At 39.4% G+C, this 16,289-nt stretch overlaps 1 long non-coding RNA gene across 1 annotated transcript in view; it reads right to left on the bottom strand.

Annotated features, from left to right (window-relative positions):
- Window positions 1-3,231: 3,231 nt before the first annotated feature.
- Window positions 3,232-16,289, bottom strand: part of LOC120226904 — a 35,385-nt gene continuing 22,327 nt past the window's right edge. The window contains exons 2-3 of the long non-coding RNA XR_005527118.1: window positions 15,434-15,541; window positions 3,232-3,283 (exon numbers count right to left, since the gene is read on the bottom strand). This is a non-coding gene — a long non-coding RNA (uncharacterized LOC120226904). The remainder of the gene's footprint in view (window positions 3,284-15,433; window positions 15,542-16,289) is intronic.

Below are 16,289 nucleotides of genomic sequence, written 5' to 3' on the forward strand. Positions count from 1 at the left end.
CAGGACAAACCAAATGCTTTTTCATTTTAGTTAAAGAGGATGGAAGAAATAGTGAGCAGGGAGGGCTGAACCAGATAGTAAGGGCTGGCTGGGGGATGTGCCTCATCCCCCATGACCCTTTTGGTGACAGAAGCGAAGAGAAGTCAGTCTAGAGAAAGAATCAGCAAGGGTCCTATATGTATTCCCATGAGCCAACAGACTATAATAGCAAAATCATTTTGCCCTCAGGGAAAAGAGAAAAGTAACTATGCCTCTGAAGAAAAAATAGAGCAGAAAAACATATTACCCAGCCACATTAAGAACAATTTTTTCTTTTAAATGATCAGTCCCCAGAATAAACATTAAATTTAAAAGGTTTTATTATTTTACTTGGTTTCACTACCTTAAAATATATCTACTAAATAGATCCACTACATCCTTTATTGCAGGCTTAATGGAATTTTGGCATCAAAAGCCTGATCCATTTTTGGTCCTTACCTTATAAAACTTCATGTCTATCAGATCCCTTAATGGACAGAAAAGGTCATTAAAACTCCAGGCATTTTGTAGGCCAACCCTGGAAAGTGGCAAAGCCCATTTTTGAAATTTAGTGATAGCCAGTGTGTTATAAGCCAACCCCAAAGACCTAATTGGATTGAGAACCCCATTTCTGCTTAAGGCCTTTTTGAACCTGCTTTTGTAATTCATGGTTCAAGAAGGCAAGTCCCACACTCTATGGACATTTTTAGCAGCAATGGGGAAAAATGATTCACCATTTTCCAGCCAAAAGAAGGCCAGTCTTCAGAGCAGGGTGGACCTAGTTAGAAAAATGGCTCCTGTAGCTCTTACATTCATGAAATTGGACTTTGGTCAGATGAGTGTCCTCAGAGAAACAGCCTGAACATTCTGCTCCATCATGACTGTCCTTCAGGTAGCTGGGATAAAGTTGGCCTAATCAGTATGACTGCAGAAATGCCACATAACAGCAGTAAAATAAAAAGATTGTTGTGTTTGGGATGAGTTGGTGTCTTCAAGGGTGGCCTTGCAGTGTATTTCTCAGACAAAATCTGGAGGAGAGATTGAGAATCAACACAGGATAACCAGCTTTGGAGTTAGAGATACTCACACCTCAGTACTGCTGCTCATTAGCCATTGGCCTCAAGCAAGACACCTTGCCTCTCTGAGCTTCAGTACAATGGAGATAATAGCACTTACATGCAGGTTCATTAGTGAGGTTACAATGGAAATTACATACTAAATAATGTGTTCAATCCATCAGTACTCATCAACTGACATTTGACTCATTCCAAAGTCTCCAGAGTCCAAGAACTCTAAATTTCTCACTCTTTTTCCTGCATGTCAACAAGGAGACAAGAGTCAGGAACTTGTACACAGTACATTTCAGGAAATGCTAAATAGTTTGGTTTAATTTAACTGTATCCTCAACCCTAATTAAACTCTCATTATCACTCTCAGGTACAATAGACTGTGCAGCCTCCAGAGAAAGCAGACTGATCCTAGAGCTTCCAAAGCCAATCCAGACATGGGAAGTTTGGGCAGAGGGGCTCAGGAATGGAACAATAAATCAAGAGGAGCACTGTCTGGGGCTTAGGTGGGGGTCTAATAATTAGTCCTGGGTTCATGGATGACCCACTTTAATTCAGACTTTTCAGAACCCTCTAGATGGTCAAAAATTTCTAAAATAATCCCAGAATTTAGGAGTGAAACTTGATCACCCCACTGGTGAGCCAATCACCTAAAATGACCAAAGCCTTTTTGTCATCTACTGGTGAGCTGGACACCCTAACCTGCAGGGTCTCCTTTGTGCTGAGACTTAGGAGTAAATGGACCCACTTGAGGGAGGAATTTTTTCACATCCTGACCTATAACAGCAGACACATGGTATGATCACACCCGCCCATTCTAATTTAATGTTTATAACTGTATTATTGTGAAAGCCAAAGATCATTGCTATGGGAGTCATGATAAAATCCAACCGAAGTCAGTTATTTCTTTTTCTAGTTGTGGTCAGCTGAGTTCAGCTTACACTGAAACCTAGAGACTTGATTTCTTGCAGAGCCCTAATCACAGAAGGTTAGACAATTAGTGGAGATATTTAATGTTCCCATAAACCTTTCGTTCCATTGCGTAGGTTTGGAATCCAAGTAAAAATGAAAAGGAAAGCCATCCCACAGATTCTCATCAGTCACTTTATTGGACCCAACAGTTAGTCAGGAACATAGACCAGGTGGACACTGCACTCGTGGGATTTCAGACAACACTCCATGTGGCTTTCAGAACTGGCTGCAGCCCAAATTTGAGGGCTTAGCATTCAAGCATTAGAATTCACACCTGGTATTCAAATGATCAGAAAGCAGATCTCACTCTCACCCACATAGAGGATGGGGGGATGGAGAAAATGGATGAAAGGGAATGGGGCATATAGGCTTCCAATTATAAAGGGAGTAAGTTGGGGGGTGCCTACCTGACTCAGCTGGTACTGTATGTGACTCTTGATCTTGGGGTTGTGAGTTCAAGCCCCACGTTAGGTGTAGAGAATGCTTAAAAAGAAAATCTTTAAAAAAATTAAAATAAGTCAGGGGAATAAAAGGCACAGCATTGGAAATACAGTCAATGATATTATATATTGTATGGTAGCTACCCTTGTTATGAGCAGAGCATAACATACAGAGAAATTGAATCACTGTGTCCCATCGTATACCTGAAACTAATTTAACATTGTGTCAACTCTAGGCAAATAAAAATAATTAAGATATTAGATGACTGATGGATTAAAAAAATAAGACTCATCTATATGCTGACTACAAGAGACTCACTTCAGACCCAAAGGCACAGAGCAAGAGTGAAGGAATTAAAAAGATATTTCATGCAAATAGAAGCAAAAAAGAAGGTAGGTTAGCAATACTTCTATCAAACAAAGTAGACTTTAAGACAAAGACTGCAGCAAGAGACAAAGAAGAGCACTACAGAATGATGGAGGGATCAGCTCAATGAGAGGATAAAATAATTGTAAACCAAACAAAATATAAAGCAAGCAAATTTTAAAAAACCAGACTCTTAAATACAGGGAACAAACTGGTGGCTACTAGAAGGGATGTGGGTATTGGGTGGGCAAAATAGATGAGGAAGATTAACTGATGCAAACATTTAACTATAAAATAAAGAAGTCAGCATAGGGAAGATAGTCAAAGGTATTGTAATGACACTGTATGATGACAGATGATGACTTACCATGGTGAGTACTGCATAATGTTTAGAATTATTGAATCACTACATTTTACATCTGAAATGGAAACAAAACATGACATGGTATGGCAATTCTACTTCAATATACATTTTTTAAAAAGAAAAAATAATTGTATAGCTCATTAGCGGTCAAATATCAGCTTGGGGACAGAGAGTAGTTTTTGGCAAGATTTACCCCGACCTGCCTTCAAAAAAGGGAAGATAGAAAAATATCAAGTACTGCATAGAGCTAAATTTAAGGTTATTCTAAGGATTAAAATACACATAACTGTCCTTTTGTCTATGAGAAATGCTCACATCAAATAGTGGTTATAGCTTCTTAATGTCTTTACTTTCTAAAACAAAAAAATTGGCAGTCCTATGTTCTATTCCTGCACACACGCACACACACACACACACATACACTTCCATTAAAAAAAAAACTTGCTGGTCCTTAAAATTCAGGAATGTAGAACATCTGGAGAAAAGAAAATAGTATGGTGTCCATGCTGTAAACCAACTGTGGGATCTCAGGCATCTCAGGCAAACCACTGAGATTCTTTGGTCCTTAATTTCTTCATCAGGAAATTGGGGGTGAATGGGACCAGTGTATCCACCAAAGGAGAACTTGCTCCTGGCTTGCTAACATGAGCAAAGTCAAGGCTTGGAATCTCCCGTGGGTCACACACATAATAAGTAATAATTTTTTAAAGACTTTTTACTGATGGAAATTAATTAAGTAAAATTTCTGATATCCATAACATTGAGTAAGTCTAGTCAAGAATTTTTCACAATATACAACTATTGGGATTTTTTCTTTTCTTTTTTCTCATACTGCCTGTGACAACCTCTACCCCCACCTCACTTTGCTATAGCTAGTCCTATTTTGTTTCTTAAATGCCAAATGTGCAGACACTGGCACCAAAGTTTGCATGCGGAGGCGTAGCCCTGTCTGTAACCTTCCTGGCTGTCCCACTCTCTGCCCAAATTGTACTTGGGAGATGGTGATTAATCAGCCCCCACAGCAGCACTTATAGTGCTGGCCAGTTCTCCCCTGCTGCAATCAAGAGCTCATAAATCTAACAAGGTAAAGGACAGAGGACAGCCAACAAACCCCTTTCGGAAAGAGCTCGAAGTCTCAAGGTGAGATCTCTGGGAGTATTATGGAAGCAATCCTGGCTTCAGCTTTTTGTCTAGCTAAAGATTCATAATCCAAAATTGGCATCTAAAAGTGTGCTCGGCACATGCCTCAGATTTCCAGCTCTCCAGATCCCAGAGCAGGAGTTCACTGTGAAGTTTAATATCCTTTGAATCTCTAAGGCTACAGTATCTTGAGAAAGAGCCCAGGAAACAAGATGCAGTAGGTTCAAATCGACTTACCAGTGGGTTCTGCTGCTTACCAACCATGTGACCTTCAGCAGTTTACTTAATCCGATTCAGGACCAGTTTTCTTACCATGAAAATGGGATACAACAACGGCTTCAATGTTATGATGCCTAGAAAGCTCTTAGCACAGTATTGGGCATATAGAAGGTATTCAAAACATGTTGTTATTGTTACCTCAAGATCTGTATGTTACAGAAGTTCTCAAATATTTGGTCTCAGTACCCCTTTATGCTTTAAAAAATTTGGAAGACCTCAAAGAACTTTTGTTTGTAAGGGTTATATCTATTGATATTTACCATATTTCATCTTAAAACTAAAAAAAAGTCTAAAACACAAAAATTCAGAGCCCACATCCCATTAGCCACCAGGGGAATGACGTCATCATGTGTCATCTAGGTTCTGGAAAACGCCACTGTGCACTGTAAGACAATGACAATGGAAAAAGCAAAAAACAGCTTAAGATGATAGCTTTGACCTCATATCACACATTGAAAACCATGGGCGTATTATATTCTTCTCTTTTCTGGCAATAATATAATTTAAAACTCCCCACCCCGTGAGCTGTCCTGCTCATTCAAATGTCATCAGGCAAAGAAGCCAAGTCTTTTAATAAGCTATTCACAATTGGTGCCAAGAGTTCTCCTTTCTATTGTAATCTGCATAATTAGGTCTATCATCTGTCTCATTTCTTCTAATTCTCTTCTTAGCAGAAATGGAAAACATCCAATAACAGTAATAACTGCTACTGTATATGGGGCACCAATATGTCAGGCACTGTACCAGGAGCATGAAAACCAAGTTACCTGATTTTATCCTCACAGTCACTGTACAATGTACCCACTGTTATTTCAACTTTACAGTTTTTTTTCTGAGGAAACAGAAAAGTTAAGTAACTTACACAAAATCCTATTAGTAATTGGAACACTCAGAAGGAACCCAGACCTCCTGGATTCTAAACATGCTCTATAATTTATGCTGCCTCCCTGGCTCACTACACAAACACTTCACAGTTGTTTTGTCTTCTTATTTTTTAAGATAAATGTAATAGCAGTGGTGGAGTCATAATCTCTTCTTTTTAAAACAAATGTAATTCACTATCAAGTTCTCAGCTGCCATTTTTGCAGAAATTGACAAGCTGATCTAAAATTCACATAGAAATGCAATGAATTCACAACTACTGAAACTATTTTGAAAAAGAAGTTGAAGGACTTCATACTTCCCAATTTCAAAATTTACTACAAAACTACAATAATCAAGACACTGTGGCATTGGCCAAATGATAGACACAAAGGTCAGTGAAATAGAATTGAGAGTCTAAAAATAAAATTAGATTTTCAATACAAATACTAAGACAATTTAATATGGAAAAAAATAGTGTTTTCAACAAATGCTGCGGGAACAACTGAATATGGACTGCAAAAGACAGAAGGTGGACCCCTACTTCATACAATACTAAAAAAAGTTAACTCAAAATGGACCAAGACTCAAATGTAAGAATTAAATAAACCACTGGAAGAAAACATAGGAGTAAATACATAGGAATTTGGATTGGGCAATGGTTTCTTAGCTGTGACACCAAAAGCACAAGTGACAGGGCTGCCTGGTGGCTCAGTCAGTATAGAGTCCAACTTCCACTCAGGCCATGATCTCATGGTTTGTGAGTTCGAGCCCAGCATTGGGCTCCCTGCTGTCAGCCTGTCAGCCTGATTCTGAACCTCTGTCCTCCTCTCTCTCTGTTCCTCTCCTGCTCATGTTATCTCTCTCTCTCTCTCTCTCAAAAAAATGCACAAATGACAAAAGAAAAAATAGATAAATCTGGGTTCATCAAAATTAAACACTTCCATGTTTTAAAGGAAACCACTAAGAAAATGAAAAGACATCCCACAGGATGGGAGAAATGTTTGCAAATCATAAATAAAGGATTGTATCCATAATATATAAAGAACTCTTGCAATTCAACAATAAAGAGACAAATGGCTCAATTTAAAAATGTGTAAAAGATGTGAATAGACATTCCTCCTAAGAAGATACCCAAAAGCAGGGATACCTGGGTGGCTCAATTTGTTAAGCAGCTGACCCTTAATTTCTGCTCAGGTCATAGTCTCATGGTTCATGAGATTGAGCCCCACATCAGGCTCTGCACCGACTGCATGGAGCCTGCTTGGGATTCTCTCTCTCCCCTCTTTCTCTGCCCCTCATGAGCTTTCTCTCTCACCCTCTTTCTCTCTCAATAAATAAAAATTTTAAATTAAAAAAAAGAAGACAGACAAACAAGACATGAAAAGATTCTCAACACCATTAGCTATCAAGGAAATACAAGTCAAAACCACCATGAAACACCACTCCACACCAACTAGAATGGCTAATATAAAAAATAAAGCTAATAACAAGGGTTGGTGAAGATGCAGAAAAATTAGAACTCTCTTATGAACTCCTGGTAGGAATAAAGAAGGATGCAGCTGCTCTGGAAAACAACTAGACAGTTGCTCAAAGGCTAGAGCTTTCTCATGACTCAGCAGTTCCACCCATAAGCATATACCCAAGAGAACTGAACACATGTTCACACTAAACTTGCACATGAATGCTTGTAGCAGAGTTATTCATAAACAAAATTGTCCACAAATATTCATCAACTGATAAATTGTTGTATGACTTCATTTATAGACTATGTCCATATTAGGCAAATCCATAGGGACAAAAATAGACTAGTGGTTGACAGGGGCTGGGGGGAGAGGTGATTGAGGGTGTCTCCTAACGTGTACCAGGTTTCTTTTTGGGGTGCTGAAATGGGGTGATGAAAATGTTCTGAAATTAAATAGTGGTAATGGTTGCACAACTTTGTAAATATACTAAAAACTATTGAATTGTACACTGTTAAAAATTTTATGGTATGTGAAATATATCTCACTAAATCTGTTATTTAAAAGATATTAAATGCTATCCTTGAATTGGCTTTTATATAATTTCATTCCTTCTGTTTTTCTTGACCTTCTAGCCCACCCCAGGCAGTGAATCTGGAAACAAGTTATTAATTTTATTTAGTTGAAGTAATCTGTATTGCTAAAGGCTGAAGAAATACAGTTTAAACCCAAGAAAACCATATCATAAATTAAAGCTAGAAAGTACATGTAAATAAAACCAGTAATGATTCAAGATTTCAGCTCGGGCGTGTAGGCGTTATCCAGAGGAAATGTGTTCCATGGGTGGGGAAGAGATGGGCCTGCTTTCCACGGGCAGGGCTGAACCATTTTAAGCAAGCATAAATAAATGCCAAGTCCCCAATTTTTTGCCTTCATGTTGTTGTTTTACACAGATCCCAGTTTCCCCCTGAATTCACCCATTTTCTGTAAGCTCCCTGAGAAGTTGTTGAAGGCAGCTGATACCCAAGAGCCAGTGCCAGAGTCCTGCCTTCTGTTAGCAGCCTGGGACCTGCTGAAGAGCCATGGACCTGCCAGTCTCTCGGATACCAGCTGTTCCCCAGGACTTCCCGCTGAGGCCAGCTCTCCAAGCCAGCAGTCTGGGAGCCAAACACTTCCTGACACTGGTCAGAATCACGAAATCTGGGAAAGTTGAGCAAGTTCATTTGGGAAGGTAGAATAACAGGAGAATGAGATAAAATGAGACATTTGGAAAAATGAAGGAGGAAAAGTCCAATTGCCCAACAGACTCAAAAGTTGACAGGTAGTAAATACTCTTGGTATACTTTCGCCCATAAAAAATACTGCAGATTCTTTAAACTTGTAACGTTGAAGCTAATCTTTTCAAAGCAATAGCAAGATCAAGTTTAGTGTTTGTGCAGGGGAGAGGTAATAAGGATGGGAGAGGGTGGTTAGTGGTGATGTTCTTGTGTCTTACCATTATTTCTAGTACAGAGGCACCCATATTTGCTCTAAGAACTACCAACAAAAAGGCAAGCCAAGAAATTAGAGAGTAGTAAAAGGTTTCCAAGCCCCACCTCTGGCTTCTAAACAGCCCCAGCATTCCTTATGGGAAAAGCATCATGTCCCACTTTGGGAATGTTGATGTTCTGACAAAATCTGAGCCTCTCAAAGTGCAAATATTTTATTGTCCATGAAAGGGACATTCGTTAAATGAAAGCCAAAGAAAGGAAATAGGCAAAAATTCATGAAGTGCAATGAGAATTAAAGAGATGGGGAAAAAATAAATAACTCTGACCAAACATCATTTTGCTGACTTAACATACAAATAATCAGAAACATACTGTGCAGATTAAATCTCCCTTTGATTTTGAATAGGCAAAGTGTTCAGCAAAACTAAACCCAAAACAGCAAACATGTATGGGATTTTGCCAGCCCTCAAAATAGCTTAAAAAATTTAAAAAGCTTAAGATTTTGTTTCTCCCAAAATATCTAGATGCCTTCAGGATAACAATTTCCCTTGCCAACGGTGACTAACATAAGCGAAACTGGGAAGCCAAACCTCTCTCCCTATCCAAATCTGGATCCATTTACTGTGAAAGTTTTCACTAACCTTATTTAAACTATTTTAACCCATTTGTTTATAAATGTAATGTTTTTTTAAAAAGATAGAGCTTCTTTTATGAACTAATACTATATATAAGTCAATAACAAAAAAAAGATGATATAAGTTTCCTTCTGGAGAGGAGAAAATTTGTGAAAAAAGTTGACTAGAGCCCATATGAGTCTCTTTGGTCAAGATTCCACTTGCCCGCACTCCTTGAAAATTCCCTTGATCTAAGTCACAATGGTTCATGCCTGAGCATGCACAATCCAGTCCGTTCTGCCATAATGCATATTTTTGTAATATACTATTTCATATGTGATTAAGAAATAATGGAATAATGTATGTAGGAGTTTCATGGACTCATATGTGGTTTGTCCTAGCATGTTAAATCAAACACAACTGAACACTAAGTACATTGACAGTACTGAACGCTGTAGACCACAAAGGAGTACAAGATGTACAAGATGCTCACTCACCCTACATTCTTCCTCTTTGCTCAGTTTGACCACATGCTCCTTATAACAAAGGCATATTGCTCTATTCTCCCCAAGCTTTGTGCATGTTGCCCCTGTGTTCACAACTCAGCAGGCTTTCTTTGCCTTATAGCTCCTTCAATCAAGCCACCTACATCTTTTCTTAGAGGTAAAGTCCCATATCCTAGTAGTATTTCTATTTTTTTTAGAAACAATGTCTTTAAGATATGTTAGTATTTTTACGACAATTATTTGTCTTGTCTAGTTGCAAAGGCACAAAGGTAAAAGTAAGCTCTGTTCTTTGAAGTGCTCAATTTTGCAGAACTCAACGTTCTTTGGAATGACATGACATGTCATGACTCACATGACAGCAAAAACCTCTGCACCGATGAAATAGAATGATCATTTGCCTATTTATCTAGGATGATATCTAATTTTGTTGTAGAGAATCCATGGCATTTGTTGGATTGTTTAACTTGACACTTTGAATTTCTATGTTAACTAAAGAAATCAGATTAGTGCCTTTCCCAAGTTTATTTCGTAGTGCACATTTGGTCAGGTGAAAGAAGACAAAACAAACAGATGAAATTTGCTCTCTCCCCCTTTTCTGCCAAGAGAATTGGTAAAGTGCTGGGGAAGAAAGGGCAGATAAAGAGCAATCCAACAATGTGTGTTGCAAATTATCCTGGTGAATTTGGAATATTCCTAAGTACAACATCTAGAATATTGATAGTTTTGCAGCCAAACCTCTAAACTGACTCAGCTATTAAAAGGCACTGGCAAGTTTTTTCCATGAGACCTAGTTTAGTCTAGTTTAGCTAATAATTTGGAATTCTGCCTAGTTGGGGGGTAAATACTGCCTCCAGCTCTTTCATTGACAACAGTCCAGAGTGGATTGGGAGTTTGCCAACAACAGTGGATCTGAGCTGAAAGGGCATCACCAAACACCCCTTGATATCCCATCGTGACTCCTGACCCCCCAATGACCTTTTGTTTCAAGGGATCACAGCTAACACAAACTTGGAAGGCAAGGAAGGCAAAGCTACATTCATATCTAAGGAAGTCAGTGATCTAAAGCTAGTGGCACAACTGTCTTCAAAACATCAGTCCTTCTGAGGAGCGGAAGTGTGGTTCTGTCCCCCTATAAATGCAAATGACGTGCCTTACCCCTCGAGGGCATAGGCCCTCGAGGGAGATGAAGCAGACACAGCTCTGACCAGCAAGAAGTTTGCAATCTCCTGTTCAGGAAGTGGCAGATATTGACACATATGCATCCACCTGGCATGAGCCTGAGAATGGGCACTTCCTTACATCTTACCCTCCAGGGGCTTTGCTTGCCTCCCCTACAGAGTGGGTACACACTACACACACAGACACACACACAGCCACACACACACACAATCTCAACCTGATAAGTAATGCATAACTTGCCCAGTTTCTCTTTTTCTCCAGCCAAAACTGGTCCCAGTTATTGTTCTTCATCTCAAAAATGAGGAAATAATGTCTCAAAAACACCAGGACAGAAACCAGGGTCTAACTCCAAAGCTTGTGCTTTTCCACAGCATAGTGTAACTTTTTGTTATCTGATGGCCCAATACGTGTATTGGTGTATAATAGATGTATATAAGATTCTATGCCTATTATATTAGATACATATAAGATACTATGCCTATTACATTAGATATGTAAGATATTATGCTTATTAAAATAGATACATATAAGGCACTATGCCTATTACATAGAGGCCTTATACATTATATAGGCCTAATATATTAATATATTATATATTGACTATTTTTGTATACTATATTACATATTGACTATATTGATATGTATAAATAATTGGTATTGTGTTATATAAAATATATTATATATTAATATAATTATATATTACATATTAATTTATATAAAAAATGGCCTAATATATGTGTGTATGTCTATGTATACACATACAACTTACGTATGTATAATATATGTATATGTATATATGTATGTAATGTGTGTATATAGTTTGTATATAATATATGTATATAACATGTGTATATATATGTGTGCATGCGTGTGTGTGTGTGTGTGTGTATTAGGGCCATTCTTCCAGGTAGCTGTCCTCCATGTGATGACTCAGTGTCACTACCCTGGACTGGTAGATGTTTCCATACTTGCTAAAGCAGGGAAAGAGGTTGGGGAGGTGAGCACCACCAATGAAAGGTCTTTTCTGGGAACTGACATATGTCACTCCCATTCACGTTTGTTGGTCAAGGCAAGTCACATGGCAGGTCTAACTTCAAGCAGGCAGAAATGACAGTCATCCTAGATGCCCATAAGCAGAGGGACACCAGACACTGATGAAGAATAGGAACATGTACCACACCACTCACCAGTGATAAGTGGAAGGATAGTGCAGTGACTCAGAAAGGGAAGTGGTAACTTGCCAACTCTACTCCTTTTCCTTTGTGTTAATAAGTGAAAGCATCTGCCCCCCCCCCCCGAAATATTACAATTTGTCTCTAGGCTTAACCCACCATTTATTCAGGCAATAATGGCAAGCCATATACTGACAACACAATAAAAACCACAACTAATATTTAGAGAGTGTCTTACAATTTACATAACATTTTTATACATATTAGCTCTATCAGGCAACATGAGAAGTCTCCCAAAAAGCTTTGAAATGTTCCTTTCCTTCGGATTCTCACAATTTGCTATGAAATAAACACCAAGGGTTAGACTGAGTGCTAAATCTAAATACAAAGGGATTTGAGGAGAAAATGGTTGGTGTGAGCCCAAAAGCACACAGAGGTTCACAAGAGGGCAACTTGAGACCACAGTACAAGCTGAGCCCCTGGTCTCCTTCATTCTGAAGTTTGCCAATGGTATCTTATAAACCAGAAGTTGAAAAGTGATGGTCTCGGAGATGATTCTGGCCCCAGGATATATTTTGTTTGTCCCACAATTTTAATAAATGAATTGCCATTGAATTTTCTTTTAGAATTATTGTGCTTTGTGCTTTATTTCTTGAAATGCATTTCCATTTTACAGAGACTTTGAAAGGCGTTCACCCCTCTTACCAATTCTCTCACCTCCCTCCATAGTTCTCAATCTTTAAAAAAAATTGTGTGATAAAATACTAGGCTTTCATTGCAAGCTAGTGCAACTATTTTTTAAATTAAATCCTTGTATAATTTTATTTAAGTAAATAATTAAATAAAGATTCTTTATGGTTCCAGGAAGAAAATAAGCAGAGTTGACTGTCAGAAGAAAGCCTAAAATTTTTCAAAGGATCAGGGAAAGAAGTTGTGACCTAAGACCAACCATACTTTAAATCCTGACTGCATTAAGTAAACATAAGGCATTCTTAATTATTCCAACTTTCAGGAAACTTCACATGTATGAGACAGTCAGAAGTAAGCAAATAAGTAAATAAATAAACAACTAAAGTAAAACTATTTGAACATAAAATTCAGTCAGTCAAAAGATAAATGTAGGGGCGCCTGGACTTAGTTGGTTAAGCATCCAACTTCAGCTCAGGTCATGATCTCATGGTTCGTGAGTTCGAGCCCGCATCAGGTTATGTGCTGACAGCTCAGAGCCTGGAGACTCCTTCAGATTCTGTGTCTCCTTCTCTCTCTGTCCCTCCCCCACATATGCTCTGTCTTTCTCTGTCTCTCAAAAATAAATAAACATTAACAAAAATTTTTGGAAAAAGATAAATGTAAAAAAGAAAAGGCAAGGATTACGTTTAGAGTACAGAATGTGAATGTTACAAGATTTGACAGCAATTGACATTTTAAAAATGGAAAATTCCACAATTCCACATAAGAACTCAGGCTATCCAGCTTCTATCCTCTATAGCACTGGCCACCCAGCCCCATTGGTGTACATTCCACAGAGCATGTGCCATTAGAGTGCACAGACTGTCCCGGTGGGTGAGACCCTCTCTGCGAGGACATGGCTTCAAGTCGCCTTCCCCAGGTCGGCCTCACTGATGTGAATGGCCTCTGTAAGGCTTTTGCTCACAGTCCCTCAAACAGACCAGCAGCGGAACTGTGTCAAAAAACAAATTTGCAGTTTCATTTCCATTAACAATTTACTAAGTGTTCACCTCTGGCCCTCTACAATCATAGTCAACCTAAACCACTCTTCCACCAGATGCCTGCAGGGCTCATGACTACCTCCTGCAACTCTGTCCAAATATCTCCATTTGATGGGCCTACCACCAAGCCCCTTGACCCTTGGTTCCTGCGTTCTTTACAGTAATTCATTGTCCCACTTCGCAATCACTCTGTAAGTTCTTTATTGTCACAATTATTGCTTATTCTCTGCCCCCTCCAGACCCCACTGATGTGCAATAGAACTTCCACAAAACCATAGATCTTTATTTACTTTATTTAACCAGTGAATCTCAAGTTCTTGGGATAGTCCTATCACATAGTACATGCTCAGTCAATATCTGTAGAATGAATGAATGCCCCAAATTTACTTCACATAAGATCTCTATTGTTAACATTTTACTCTGTTATGTTACTTTAATGTACATTCTGCTACAGAGACAGATATTGCCATTATTACTATAAAAAATCTTAATACATTTACCATCACTTAAAAAAGGATGCTTCATACATTTGATTATTAAGCATTTTTGCATATATCATCTCTCCTGAGTGCCAAAACAAGTCCCTGAGGCTGACTAGAGTGGTAGGCTGAATAGTAGCCCCGAAAGATATCAGGTCTCAATCTCTGGAGCCTGTAAATATTCCCTTATACGGCAAAAACTTTGCAGATGTAAGTTAAAGGTCTTAAAGTAAGGAGAGTACCATGGGTTATTAGGTGGGCCCTAAATGTAATCACTGGGGTCCTTATTAAAGGGAGGCAGAGGAAACTTGACACATATGGAAAAGAAGAAGGCAATGTGACCACAGAGGCAGAAACCAGAGTGAAGGGTGACAGCCTTGGGAACTACTGTACATGACAGCAGAACTTCTTCCAGGAGACCCTGGGAAGCAACCCACCATGATTTACAACAGGAAAAACAAACCGAAATCCTTGCAACTCATGGGTAAAAGCAGTGTGGTGGAGTGGGAATGACTTGAAGGAGAAGCTTCTGGAAGAAACATGCCAGGCTGCTCCTGTCACTCATAGAGTGCTCTTGGGAAGACCTGGGCCTCATCCCTGGGCCTCAGTTTCCTCATGATTCACAGGAAAAAGTTGGGTCACATCCCTGGGTCTCAAAGACTCCCAACTTGGGGGTTTCATGAGGGCTGAGGGAGCCCCCCAGGAGGTGTCAGCCCTAGTGCCCCTTTGATGGCTTCAATCTGAAATGCCTCTTCCTCAGATTTCTGTCCTGCACTTCTGTCCCACCTTTCTTTTCAACAGTTGCCTCCACAGCTCAAGTTGAGTTTGAAAACCGCTGCACCCATCATCACTAAGGCTGCACCTTCCAGTCTCAAATCTCTGTGGTTCTAGGACTCCACATGGAACAGCAGCAACAAGTCCACTGTTGCTGTTTGTCCAAAGACAGGGTCCCAGTTAGCAAGACAGAAAGAATCTTTCCAGGAGTCAGAAAGCACTTAAGGAGCATTAACTGACAAGTCATTTCACCTCTGTGGTCTGTGTCCACGGCACGTGGGAGAACTCTGTTCGCAGACCCTGGGTCACAGCTGTTTTATCATAAAAGTGACCTTAGCCAGCCCTCATCAGTGGCCACTTAAGGATGAGGCACTGCTCTGGGGGTGCACAGAACCATCAGAGTCGTCCTTGATGCTTGGGCAGGGCCTGGGGCTCCTCAGCTCACACAGGCCCATAACCACTCTAGCGAACACACAACCAAATCCAGACAGCAAGCGGCCCAGACCAGGAAAGCATACCTCCTCTTCTCATGACCAGGCCTCTCACATCAAAGAGAATCTGTTGGCTTCCCTTTAAGTGATGGACCCCGACACTTCCGTGGCCATTCTCTCCGGTCTACTCAGACACTGAGGAGAAAGCATATGATTAAAACCAATCAATGCATTATGAAAATGAATTGAGCAAACCATAATTTTATTGGTTGTGAGGCCAAGTAATAAAAAGGTAAATATGAACAGGTGTGCCGGTTAATATCCCTGGATAATTGAGTAAGCATGGTAACCCCCGAGAATCTGCCACTGTTCAACTCATACAATTTAAACTGCAGAAAGTAGAAAGTGCAAAATATGCACACTTTTAAAACTCTTAAAAAAAAAAGCTTATTATATGGTCCCCACCTGGGCCATGATTAAGCACTCATTATTGCAGTAACAATGGCTCCATTGTTTCCTTTTTTATCCTAATAACCATATTTAAATTACAGAAATTTTTGAGAGCTATAACCATAATGAAACTGGGGCCCAAAAAGGTTGATTGGTTTTCCCAAGGTCACAGAGGGGCAGAGCCAGAGCAGCCTAAAACACAGCTCCAAAGTCTCAAACCAGTAATTGCTCAAATACACAAAACAAGGGGTCATTCACTACTGTCCCTACTCTTGAGCTTATTCAACTCAGTGGCACAAAGAATATATGCAGCAAACCTTATTATCTATAATAGTCTGGGTTCTCTAGGGAAACAGAACCAACAGGCTAATAAATACACACACACACACACACACACACACACACACACACGTGTGCATACAGAATCAGAAAGAGAAAGAGAGATTAAGAGATTTTAAGGAACTGGTTCACACATTTGTAGAGGCTTGGCAAG

The sequence above is a fragment of the Hyaena hyaena genome, unplaced genomic scaffold (assembly GCF_003009895.1).
Source record: "Hyaena hyaena isolate Hyena2069 unplaced genomic scaffold, ASM300989v1 scaffold_1892, whole genome shotgun sequence".
Taxonomy (NCBI): Eukaryota; Metazoa; Chordata; class Mammalia; order Carnivora; family Hyaenidae; genus Hyaena; species Hyaena hyaena.